The 11,399-nt window shown below is 35.9% G+C and overlaps 2 pseudogenes; both read right to left on the bottom strand.

Annotated features, from left to right (window-relative positions):
* Positions 1-429: 429 nt before the first annotated feature.
* On the bottom strand, positions 430-8,316 carry LOC143592152 (UDP-glycosyltransferase 73C6-like; annotated as a pseudogene).
* Positions 8,317-9,703: 1,387 nt separating this feature from the next.
* On the bottom strand, positions 9,704-11,166 carry LOC143592146 (UDP-glycosyltransferase 1 pseudogene; annotated as a pseudogene).
* Positions 11,167-11,399: the final 233 nt, after the last annotated feature.

Genomic DNA, 11,399 nt, shown 5'->3' with positions numbered 1-11,399 from the left:
TTCTAATTAATGTTAATTAATTGGTAAAATTACATAAATAAAATACACTCGTTTTGACAAAGAGAAAAAAAAAAGAAATAACTTAAAAATACTAAAATGGGGGAAATCTAGGCTAAAATTAGGACTACAAATGATGGAATTCATATCAAATAGTTGGGGCAAACCGACTATGATTGTTTGTCACATGATCTATATTGTTCAAACGTATTTGTGTTGTGTTTTTTGTTGCTTCAAAAGGAGTAGAGTTGTGCTTGTTTTAAGGTGGACATTTTCCAACAAAACACTAATGTTTACTTAGTTCGCTAAATCACACAATAATTAAACACATACAACTTACAATATAACATGACTCATATACTATATAGTTGCTACTCGAAAAAGGTGGATACTTGGGTACACATCATTGCTTAAAATTTTAAAACACTAGTTTTAGATCAATGGCTCATGGCTTCTAACATTTTCAAGATCCAACAGACCTTGTACAAATAATGTCTGGTTATGGTGAGAAGACCCTCCTTCTTCCACTGCTTTCTTCACCAACATCCCGAGTCCTTTCGCTTTCTTTGTCCTCTCATTTCCTTCAAATCCAACATCCATTACCGTCTCTATAGTCGTTTTCAATTGCCCGCTCTTCACGGTGACCCCAACTCTATCTTCCTCTTCCCAATGCATCACTGCAGGTGCACCTACACTCACATCGACTCCCAACACATGAATGATTAATTTCTCGTTTAAGAATTGTTCAAACTGTTAATGCCAAGTGATCACAGGATTACCAACCGACACCCCCTTCCAAGACTGAGTTCCATCCACAGTATGTCAAGAACTCTCCAACTGAAGGTGTGATAAGATCAGGACTTGTGGTACTCATTCTCTTATTATAAGTTCTATATCTTTTATTCTGTTTTCAAACCCAGTTTCTGTTAACCATTTTTCAACCTCTTGAGCTCTCTCACTGGCTCGGATCACCCATATGAATGGGGATTTGGATGCTTCTAAGGCTAACCCGAGCTCCATGAGTTGTGGAGGGGTGACCATGTTACTAGTACCAAAGCACGCATACACCGCTGATCTTGGTTCCTTGGAATCGAGCCATTTCAAGTACCGTTGACCATCATTGGAGGTATTGTTTCCTTTAGTCAAATTGTTATTGTTAGACAAAGATAATGGTCCTAGACACCATACCTTACCACCTTTCAACTTCTTAAATTATATAACATATTCATACTCCAACTCCTAAAAGCTATTGATCACCATTCCATAAGCTCTTGACTCGCTTTCTCTCACATGTTTAAGTACTTCTTGAACTGCAAAAGTACGCGTTAAAGATGATTGAATCAAGAACAATGATAAACTAAAATCAAATTATTATTATTATTGAACGAAAACCAATTGCAGAATTACAAGAACGAAAATGAATCAAAACTAAAATCTAACATGAAACCCTAATTACAAGTATTTTATCCCCAAATGTAACAAATGTTCAGGTAACAAACTTATTTCATCTTTAGTCCCTCATGTCTTCTAATCTTTGTAATTTCAGCCCAAACTTCAAAGTATGAAGCAATTACAATTTATACCCAGATCTATTGTAACCAGTTGACTTTAGTAACAGCTGACTATTGTTGACCATTGACACTATAACTAACAATCTCCACCTTAGTGCAATTCAACAAATTCCCAAAATACACAAACAATTCTCAAAATCAGAACTTGGCAGTATCTTGGTAAGCATATAAGCAGCATTGTCTTTTGTGTCCACTTGCAATATTTTAATTTCCTTTGATTGCTCAATCTCTCTTATGAAATGAAGTTTACATTAATGTGCTTAGTACGTTCATGAAATATGTTATTTCTGCATAACTGTATTGCACCATGATTGTCACACTTAACCACAGCCTGCACATTATTAATGCCCAACTCAGACACAAAACCCTTTAACCAAATTGCTTCTTTAACTCCGTCAGTTAAAGAAATATATTCATACTGTGTTGTAGACAGAGCTACAACATGTTGAAATGATGCTTTTCAGCTAACTAGACAGCCCAAAACCATAAATGCATATCCTGTAATCGACTTGCCTTTATCCAGATCCTTAGCAAAATCAGCATCCACAAAACCTTGAATCACTAACCCATCACAGCCTCTTCCAAACACTAAGCCACAATCTCTTGTAGCATTAAGATACCTGAAGATCCACTTAGCTACCTTCCATTGATTTTTACCAGGATTGGATAAATACCTGCTCACTAAACTTACAGCATATCTAATGCCAGACTTGGTACAAACCATCATATACATAAGACTGCCAACCACACTAGCATATGGAATATTCTCCATATACTTCACATCGTCTTCACACTTAGGACAATCTTGACTTGAAAGTTTAAAGTGTTGTGCCAATGGAGTTACCACATCTTTACTTTTTTGCATATGATAAGTTTTTAACACCTTATCCACATATGACTTCTGTGATAGCCATAACCTTCTATTATTTTTGTCTATTGTTATCTCCACTCTCAATATTTTCCTTGCAACACCTAATTCCTTCATGTCAAACTCTTCTATTAACAAAACTTTTATCGCATCTATCTGATTCTTAACTTTGCATGCCACCAACATATCATCCACATACAACTAAAGATACACAAAATTACCTTTATTATACTCTTTGAAATACACACAATTGTCATAACTGCTTCTCATGAAACCACAATTGATTATGTTATCATCAAATCTCCTATACCACTGTCTTGGAGACTGTTTTAAGCATACAATGATTTATTCAATATACACACCTTATCTTCATTACATTTTTCTTCAAAACCCAAAGGCCGCTTCATATAGATATTTTCTTCCAACACCCCATGAAAAAAAGCAGTTTTCACATCAAGCTGTTCTAATTCATAATCTTCTAAAGCAGTTAATGATAATAATACCCTTATAGATGTATGTTTAATAGCAGGTGAAAATATTTCATTGTAATATATACCGGGCCTTTGTGTAAAACCCTTAGCCACTAACCTCGCTTTAAACCTTGATTTCTCAACTCCTGGTATACCTCTATCACCTTATAAATCCACTCGCATGACACAAGCTTCTGATCGTTGGGTTAATCTACCAATACCCAAGTATTGTTTTGGTACAAGGAATGAATTTCTTCTTCCATTGATTTAATCCACAAATCTTTATGAACTAAGTTTATGGCTTCATTAAAGTACAAAGGTTCACACACATTTTCCATTTTTGCAATATGAAACACAAATGCAGAAATATCTACAGAATCTCTAACTCTGAAATGAGGTTTAATCGTTCTTCTTGTTCTCTCCTTTGCAAGACTATAACCAGTTTGAGATCTACTAGATGAACCCTCTTGACTTGTAACCTCATTTCTTTCGGTTACATCTTTGACAATATCCTCCACCTTAATTTGAACTTCCTTATCCCAAGAACCCTTTCCTTTTCCTGTATTAACAACATCTCTATACATGACACTTTATCTAAAATCCACCACGTCCCTGCTTATCTTAATCCTTGGACCTTTATCATCCAACCTTCACAATCTATAACCCTTCACTCCTTCAAGATACCCCAAGAAAATACACTTTTCAGCCCTTGGTTCCAGCTTTCCTTGACTGATATGAGCATAGCATAATGACCCAAACACCCTTAAATGATCATAACTGCCATTACCAACAGTCCACATCTCCATTGGTGTTTTCTTGTCAATAGCTAAAGAAGGAGATTTGTTGACAAGATAAGCAGCAGTGGACACTGCTTCTGCCCAAAAAATTTTGGGCATTCCAGAGCTAATAAGCATACCTAAGTTTGTTTAGGAGAGTTTTGTTCATTCTCTCAACTAAACCATTTTGTTGAGGTGTACCTGGAACTGACATATGCCTAGCAATTCCATTCTCTCTACAATACTTATATAACCAACCATTACATAACTCAAGACCATTATCAGTCCTAAGTTTCTTAATCTTTCTTTCAGTCAGATTCTCTACCAATGCCCTCCATTCTTTGAATTTATCAAAAGTGCCATCGTTTTGTTTTAATACATGCACCCATACTCTTCTTGAGTAGTAATCTACTATACTTAAAAAATATTTTTCCCCTCCTAAAGAATCTACTTTAGCAGGAACCCAAAGATCTGCATGTATATAGTCCAATATACCCTTGGTACTATGTACTCCCTTTCTGAATTGAATTCTCTTAGCTTTTCCTAAGACACAATGTTCACAGAATTTACTATCTATTATCCTCAGATCCTTGAAAATTTGTGTAACAACTCGGGTTTTTCGTATTTGAATTCGTATTCGTTTACCCGACTCGGGAATATATTTTGGATCATTAATATTACTAAAATATTATATTTATTAGTATTTAACTTTGTTAGACTTATTTTATATTCATATAACTTTCAAACTCGTCATTACTATGCTTAAAAACCTTTAAAACGGCTAAAAATTGCATTTATGGAAGTACATGGACTAGTTTCGCATATTTTCAACTAAATTAACGAAACTTAAGCTCCAAGATATCTAAATTAATGTTTTAAAACATATTAATTCATTTTCTTGCTGTACGAACTGAATTTGGTTAGTTATTATACCAGATTTTCTCATTAATAGCTTATTGTGTTTCCTAATCGAGTGGACTTCTTCATAAATGCATTAAAACACCCAAAATTTAATAAAAAAACGCACCTCTAAACCCTAAAAACTGCTGGCATCCTCCCCCTACCTCGAAATTATCCTTCTCCATTGTCGGTTTCTTCATGATTAATCAAGTTCTTCAAGCCGCGCGTCGTTGACTTTTAAGCTTCAAGACCTCGTTGACCATGAATTTCTCTTAGTTCCAATCCTCGTTTGGGTAAGTTGTCTTCTTCAATATTGTAGGATTTTATCTATTTTACAAAAGCCTTCAATCAATTTATATGGTTGTGAGGGGATTTACCATGTCAATTGGACTCCGACCCGTTTAAGGACAAAATAGTCAACAAGATTGACTATTTGATTTCTCTATATTGTGGTCAAATCTTACCTTTCGGGCAAGAAGAATTTTCGTTTTTTTTTTATTTTGAGTGTACTGACCGAAACACGACTCCCAACTCGCGGTTCGGATTCTGGTCAGTACCAGCTTGCTTATTTGCTGAAAATCTCATAACCGGAGTTCTATACATCCGTTTGGATTGATTCCGACGACTATGACTCTATTTTCTTAAGTATAAGTCAGGTCTGTTTGGGTCAGATAACTCATCGTGTTAAATTTAGTCGTTTAATCATTCTCTCATTTTACTCGCTTAATCATCGAGGTGTGTAATCACTCCCTTTTTTACTTATTTTAAATCTTTTAGGGACATATGCGTATTTACATTATTTATCTATTATCAATTCTTGTGTGTATATCAGTTTATGCCTAACTTGCTATTTGCTTACTTGCTTTATTTGAATACATTTCGGAGAGGTCCAATAAATTCTCATTATAATACGATCATACGACCTTCGTAGTAGCCATCGTCCAGTTCATCTGGCATCGAGATAACTGACAACTCATCTTTGATAACCAATAACCGACGCATGGAAACGGTTTAGCCCTATAGTTATATTTGTGTGATTTGTTTATATGCTATGGTTAAATTGCTTATCTCACAGGAGCAGTTTGCATTTTTCTTTATTTATTATATATTATTATTGTAGTGTCTCAAACTGGTGTTTTACTCACTCAACATGTGTTGTTGACAAACCTTTCTATTTTATACGCATATGCAGGTTATTGTTCGAACTAGTTGCAAGATTTATGAAGACTTAGTGAAGAATTAAGTTAGAATAATTATAATAAAGACTTAGATTTGCATTCATTGTGTGTTCAAATGAGTTGTACTTTGTATTTGAGTTTATTTGGATATTTAATAAAATTAAATAGATACTATCACCTTTAAATTATTGCATGATAGTACCTTGAGAGCTGTGAGCAATCAGCTCACACCTCGGCATTTCCGTCTTAGGTTGGGGTGTGACAATTTGTCTCTTATTCAATTCTACCAGCCCTTCTGCACTAATGTGTCCAATTCTATTATGCCACAGAATGACAGAATTACCCTTCTTGTCATCTAAAATAGAAATAGAAATTGACCCTTGTTCAATACAACCATCTAATACATAGATGTTGTTCCTTTTCCTAGTACCAGACATTACAATCAAAGAACAATTCACAAATCTAGCCTTTCCATTTCTTAGACTAACTCCATGTCCATTACTTTGAAAACTACCGAGAGAAATAAAATTTCTTGTAATTTCAGGAATATACCTCACATTTGTCAATGTAAACATGGCTCTACTTTCTAATTTCAAAGAAACATTGTCATGTCCCTGAATCTTACACGGTGTGTCATCACCTAAATGTACAGAATCAAGATCTTCAAGTATCAACTTATCAAAGAAATCTTTATTTGGTGTCATGTGGTATGAACACCCAGAATCCATAACCCATTCTCCTTTAACATCTCCATTGTATAACATCATGACATCAGCACTATCATAACCTTCTTGAGAACCTTCAGGAGATGGATTTGAATTCCTATTACCACTGCTTTCACCTTTTTTCTTTCTCCTTTCTGGACAATCTCTTTTTAAGTGCTTATCAGAGTTTCATATATAACACTTTCTTTTAGTTTGTGATTTGGATCTGCTAGGCATCTTAGACTTAGGGTTTCTTTGATTTGCCCTTCCTCTAATATACAGGCCATGTGCAGAACCATCATTGCCTTTATTCTTCTTTTGCAATTCTTTGGAGTTAATTGCAGCCATGACTTCATCCATTGACAAAGTATCCCTACCAAACATTAGTGTGTCAACAAAATTTTCATAGGAATGTGGAAGTGACGCCAGAAACAATATTGTTTGATCTTCTTCATCAATTTCGACATCTATATTCTTAAATCTAACACCAACTTGTTAAACTCATTCGTATGATCCTCTAACGTCTTTTCAGAAACCATTTGGAATGAGTATAGCCTCTTCTTGAGATACAAACGATTTGCTAAGGATTTGATCATGTACAAACTTTCCAGTTTCAACCAAACCCCTGCAGTCGTCTTTTCTTTAGACACCTCGCGTAGAACACGATCACCGAGACTCAGAATAATGGCGTTGTGAGCCTTCTCTCCTTCTTTTCTTTATCGCTTAAGTCTGCCGACAGTTTGTCTTCTCAGGCGAGTGCGTCCCCGACTCCATGGTGTACCGATTGCGCCTTCATTTTAACCCTCCAAAGAATAAAATCATGTTTACCGTCAAATTTCTCTAGTTTGAACTTCGATGAAACCATATTTTTCTTCAATTTCACGGATTAATTGAACCACTTTCATAACCGAGAGCACGAGGCTCTGATACCAATTGTTAAATATGATTGAATCAAGAATAATGATAAACAAAAATCAAATGATTATTATTATTGAACGAAAACCAATTGCAGAATTACAAGAACGAAAATGAATCAGAACTAAAATCTAACATGAAACCCTAATTACAAGTATTTTATCCACAAATGTAACAAACGGTCAGGTAGCAAACTTATTTCATCTGTAGTCCCTCATGTTTTCTGATCTTTGTAATTTCAACCCAAACTTCAAAGTATGAAGCAGTTACAATTTATACCCCTGATCTATTGTAACCAGTTGACTTTAGTAACAGTTGACTATTGTTGACCACTGACAATATAACTAACACTACGATTATTGAACTCAGGCGGCAGCTGAGCTCGGGTTACCTCAATCTAGTGAGGCAACCCTGGAATATAACACCTTGGATGCACGCAGATGATGGGTAGCTAACTATTTGAAATAACTCATTCCATCAAATATGACCCTAGGAATCTTATACTTTGTTGTTGTGCCATCGGTCCATCGCATGAGTTTATCAGATAAAATACAACATGGTCGAGGATTTAGCAATTCAAAACTTTGTTCCAGTCTTTCTTGCAATATGTATTGTGTAGAATTGCAGCTGAAAAGTTTGGAAATACATTGAAACCAGGTAGAGCATCTGCACTTTCACACTTTCGCATCCCTCTGGTAGTCCATTCTCGGTCCCTGGAAATTGAAGTTCAAGAAACCGCACTGGGAGAGTCCAGAATAGATTGCTTTTGTAGAGTACAAACGTATCAAAGGGTGTTTAACGGTGTGGTGACGATGGTGACCATAACATTTGGTTGTTGTGCGAGTAATTTTGCCATGTCGATCATCAGGATGATGTGGCCGGGAGCTAGAATATGAACCAGGAGGAAGTGAAGGTGGTTAATTGATTCAGAAATCATTGTCAAGATTAAGGAAGATAATTGTTTTGATTTGGTTTTTGGTTTGGTGGTTATTTATAAACAACCATTAGAACACGCATCTATAAGTTTGTAACGTGATCCATGTGAGTTGCAATATTAACAATGAAAATGATATTGTCTTGTTACAAGGACTACATTAATTTTGCATTAAGAAATTACAAGATACATTATATTATACTTCCGTCCTCCACTAACCACACTTTTTAATTAAAATAACTTTATGCTTTAGAAAAATGGAGCGCTTTAGTCGACCTATATTTAGAAGTTAAAGGTTCACCTTTACAATCTATGTTGGAGTGTTTTCTAAACTCATATAGCTCCTAAATGTATCTTTCGACATTAAGGAAGTTATGATTTGGTTTTGGTTATGTCTCTCCAAAACCAACCTCGCCGAACCAAACTGAAAAATTTAAAGCGAACCTCAAGAGCCGAACCAAAATACAACCAACCCAGACTAATAACCAACAGTTCGGGTTTTTATTTCTTTCTAACAAAGAAAACTAGAATTCATTTTTGGTTATGTTTCACTCCCAAACGACCTGAACTGAACTTTAAAACCGAACCAGTAGTATATATAAATAACATAAGTTAAAGGATTTTGGAGCTATCTGGCTAGAACGAATTTGGACTTTACCAACCACGTATTTAATTTCAAGTATTGGCTTTTTCTTGATATGCATGATCCATGTGTTGTATTTAAAATGAAAATATCTTAATACAAACAGTTTTGCATCTGGAATTTTGCAAAAACAAATGAAGTTAAATGCTAATTACTCAATGTCTAAAAGTCGTAAGAGGATGAATCGTAAAAGAGTCAAGAGATAGTTTAATTTATTGGTATGTTTCCCGATTTCATAGTCTGATTTAATTGCATCTTTATCTAGTTGTTTGAATTACTAGAAATTTGGAGTTTGATTAGTAAGTTATTTAATATAAATATTTGGTTGGGCCGATGTAATTAGTGTCAGGAAAATTTTAATAAACAGTTGAAAAGAGTTGATGTTGGTTGAGATAAAATTCCTTGTTCATGTTTTTAAGCTTGATTTTCAACAATTGGTATCGAAGCGGTTATGCTCATGCCCCGGGGGACGAAAGCATAAGATCAATGTGTAACAAGAAGAAATAATAACCAACAAACAAACTTAAAATAAATAAAAATCAAATAATAAAAACTATTATAGATCATAAACTCATTTGATGCTAATGTTTATTTCGTTCACCAAACCGAGTTGTAATCAAACACTTACAACTTACTATATAAACACAACTCGTATATTATATAGGTGCTACTCAAAAAGGTTGATACTTGGTACATATTCTTGACAATAATTTGGAAACACTGGTTTCAAATCAATGGCTTATAGATTCAAACATTTGCATGTTCCAACACATCTTGTACAAATAATGTCAAGTTATGGTGAGAAGACCCTCCTTCCACTGCTTTATTTGCCACCGTCCCGAGTGCTTTCACTTTCTTTCTTCTCTCGTTTCCTTTCGGGTCCCACATCCATCACTCTTTCTGTAGCTGATTTCACCAGCTCGCTCTTCACGGTCACTCCAAATTTATCCTCCTCAACCCAATGTACCGCAACAGGTGCACCAACACTCACACCGATCCCCAACACTTGAATGATTAACTTCTCATTCAAGAACTGTTCAGCAAACTGCGGCCAAGTGATAATAGGGACACCAGCAGACACCCCTTCCAAGACTGAATTCCACCCGCAATGTGTCAAGAACCCTCCAACTGAATGGTGCGATAAGATTAGGACCTGTGGTGCCCAATCTCTTTTGATGAGACCTCTATCTTTTACAATATTTTCAAATCCGGTATCTGATATCCATTTCTCGACCTCGTGAGCTCGCTCACCAGCTCTATTCACCCATATGAATGGAGATTTGGATGCTTCTAAGGCTAACCCGAGCCCGGTGAGCTGTGAAGGCGTGACCTGACTACTGCTACCAAAGCACGTGTACACCACTGATTCCGATTCTTTAGAGTCGAGCTAGTTCAAGTAACGTTGACCATCATCATAATAATTGTTTCCTCTTACTGGTTTACCCAAATCATCATCGTTCAACAACGATAACGGTCCTAAACATCATACCTTTCCACCTTTCAACTTCTTAAATTCCTTTACATATTCTTGCTCCAACTCCTCAAAACTATTAATCACCATCCCATAAGCTCGTGACTCGGTCTCTCTCATTCGAACATGAAATCTTGACTCTCTCATTTGATTGAACTCGGGTGGAAGCTGAGCTCGGGTTATCTCAATCCGGTTGGGCAGCCCCGGGAGAATAAAAGGCCCTGTCTCGGGCATTTCATCAAACTTACATGTGTATAAATAATATCTTGATAACTGTTTGAAACAACTCATTCCATCAAATATAATCCTTGGAATCTTATACTTTACCGCGGTTTCATCTGTCCATGGCATATATTTATCAGATAATATACAACTCGGACGATGACTTAATGATTCAAAACGTTGCTCGAGCAATTCTTTTAACATCTCCACTTCAGTTGCAAAGTTTGGAAGTAAATGTAAACCAGGTAGAGCATCCGCACTTTCGCATCCCTCTGGTAGTCCGTTCTCGGTCTCTGGAAACTGGAGTTCGAGAAAACGCACTGGGAGTCCAGAATGAATGTGTTTTTGGAGAGTAGAACCGTATCGAACGGCGTTTAATGGCGTGGTGACGTCGGTGACCATAACATTCGGCCACTGTGCGAGCACTTTCGCCATGTCAATCATGGGGATGGCGTGGCAAGGAGCCAATTAAAAAGGGAATCAGGAGGAAGTGAAGCTGGTTAGCTATTGCCAAGATTTAGAATTATAAACAATTTCTATCAGGAAGATAACTGTTTTGATTGATTTGGAGTATTTTCAGAAGTTGGTTTGGTGTATTTATCAACAATCAAGAGACCTAAGGTCATCCGTGTAAAAAATAATGTGTTGCAATATGTATACTAACCACACTTTTTAACTAAACTAATAGCATTATACTTTAGAAAATTGGTGTGTTTGCTACATGTGTATTTCGACATTAAGGAAGTTACG

This window comes from Bidens hawaiensis, unplaced genomic scaffold, assembly GCF_021521415.1.
Source record: "Bidens hawaiensis isolate Kalapana, Puna unplaced genomic scaffold, B.hawaiensis_p1.1 tig00040547_1, whole genome shotgun sequence".
Taxonomy (NCBI): Eukaryota; Viridiplantae; Streptophyta; class Magnoliopsida; order Asterales; family Asteraceae; genus Bidens; species Bidens hawaiensis.
This window is presented reverse-complemented; position numbering and strand designations above follow the sequence as displayed.